The following is a 2,684-nucleotide window of genomic DNA, read 5'->3' as shown; positions in this document are numbered from 1 at the left end:
GGGGGGCAAACTGTGGACATTTCTAGCCTTTTAATCTATCATTTGCCACGCCGGCGTACAGCTTGGTCGTGTAAAGGCATTGCTACATCTGATATGTGGTCAGGTGATACTACATTCCAAAATTAGAGTAAAACATAAGTATATCTTCTAAGACAGCAAATGATATGAAATAGTTACGTAGTTCTCCGGAACTCATGCTAGGTGGTCTGAAAGGCTGTAGCACATGATACTCTGAGATATAACGTACAAGTGTTCGCTTATATTCTTCATTACACATTTTACACTTGGTTTCTTCGACATTACAAACTGCACTGACCTGCCAATGCGATTTATATCCAAGCCTGATTCTTGCGATCACAATATCACATTGACTTGCACTGCAAGATCTATATCCACACTTTGCTTGTCGCATGTTGACTTTTCCAGGCGATCAGCATGATCATGTCTAGGGATTCCAACATGCGATGGAATCCATACAAAATGTATATCATGGCCTCGTTCTTCTGCACGATACACGTTTATCCTGATATCATTAGCAATATTTCCTGCACCTTTGTCTAGAGTGTTCAGAGCTTGGAGAACAAAAAATGACCTGTGAGCCTTGATTCAATAGATATTCGGTGGTTATGAGTATTCCTGGTAATTCGGTTTGCGTAATGCTAACCCAGTCATGAACCCTCTTACAAGCCAGGCCCTGCAAACTATTTTTTTTTATATACAACAAAAGCGCATCCTGCTCTCTTCCCAGACTGTAAGGATCCATCAGTGTAGCATTCCTGTGCACTGGAAAGAGCTTCAAGATGCTAATTTATAATTGCAAGTGCGTACTACTTAAATATAGCAGGGGGGGACACTGTCGTTTTTGGGAACAGACGTATAAATACATTTAGGTCCGACATTTTCCACAGTGGAACAGAACATCTATGTAGGGTCTTAGTTATGGGTGTTCAGCTGAGCTAAGTGTTTACATGTTACTTGTACCCATGGATTTAAGCATAACTCGGTGCTGTCATTCCACGCTGACTCCACTATTCTGTTTTATTTGTCTTTGGAACTTCATACCATGAAGTGGTTCTCCAATTGATTTGCCACTAAATAAAATAAAGGGTGTTTATGTATATATATATTTTTCGTAAACAGAAGGTAAATTAAGTTCTGTTCTCATTGTTCTCCTCGTTGTTCTAGGGGCACCAAGAATGAATTTTAGTTTAGTTTAGTCCTTTATTTACCACCGTGACTAACTGCACTGGCGTGGGCAAGCTGTGTTACATTTGATGCACGGTTATAACATATAATGGTATTACATTTCAATTTTAGGCTATAACATTATTATGATAAGTACTATATCAATTAAAGAAAGGAACAATTACACAGTCGTTTATCTACTCATCTGCCACGCCGGCGTACAGCTTGGGCGTGGAAAGGCATTGCTATATTTGATATGCAGTCATATGATGCTACATTCCAAATTTAGGATATAATATAAGTATATCTTCTAAGACATCAGAGGATATGAAATATTTTCCCCGTACCTCATGTTAGGTGGTCTGAAAGGCTGTAACACATGGCACTCTGAGATATAATGTACAAGTGTTCGCTTATATTCTTCATTACACAGTTTACACTTAGTTTCTTCTACATTACAAACTGTACAATCTATATCCAAGCCTGATTCTTGCGGTCACAATATCATACTGTCTTGTTCTTGTTTTATATAAACCATAGGTGAATGAAACTTGCCTAAACCGGTCATAGTGCTTTATGCAACAGCTTTCAGGGCGTTGAGAATTAATCAACTCAGTCAAGTCCTCTTTAAAGGAAGCTTTAATACTGTATAAAATCCTGGAAATAGGTACCCCAAGATCTATATCCACACTTTGCTTGTCACATGCTGACTTTGCCAGAATGAATTAAGTTAAGTTAAGTAAGTTTATTTACCACCCTGGCTATCTGCTCAGGCGTGGGCAATCATGATTACAGTTTTACATATGTCTGACATTGTACAGTAGTCTGTAACTACTGTAGTTGTACAAGGTAAAATATAAATATAAATCATACATCATACAAAAATTATTACTTACATATGCTTTTGTCACTGTGTTTGAATAACACTGTTATTTGCATACGGGAGTTATCACATAGTAAATTTAGGGTATAGTACGAGTATATCTTCCAATGTATCAGATGAAATGAAATATTCACATAGTTCTTTATACCTCATGTTAGGTGGTCTGAAAGGCTGTATCACATGACATTCCGAGATATAGTGCTCAAGCGTTCGTTTGTTTTCTTCATTACACAGTCTACATCTAGATTCATCTGCACTTCTTGCACCGTGCAGTTGCCAGTACATTCGTAACCTAAACGTATTCTGGCAATAACCACGTCACAATGTCTGGTTTGACTTCGGTGCCACCCATATAGGAAGGCTTGCCATCCCTATACTGATCGTAGTGCCTTATGGTACAGCTTTCAGGCCTTTGAGTGTTAATCAGATCTACTAGTTCTTCCTTATGAGAACTTTTCAATATATGTGCAACCCTAGCAAGAGGCATCCCAAGATCTATGTTCACAATATCCTTGCGCAGGCTTCTTTCGCCAATTTGTTACGTGGTCGTGCTTGGTATGCCAACATGAGATGGTATCCATACAAACTGAATTTTTGAAATTAGCTCTGGCATAGG

The sequence above is a fragment of the Penaeus monodon genome, chromosome 37 (assembly GCF_015228065.2).
Source record: "Penaeus monodon isolate SGIC_2016 chromosome 37, NSTDA_Pmon_1, whole genome shotgun sequence".
Classification (NCBI taxonomy): domain Eukaryota; kingdom Metazoa; phylum Arthropoda; class Malacostraca; order Decapoda; family Penaeidae; genus Penaeus; species Penaeus monodon.
Note: the sequence above shows the minus strand (reverse complement) of the source record.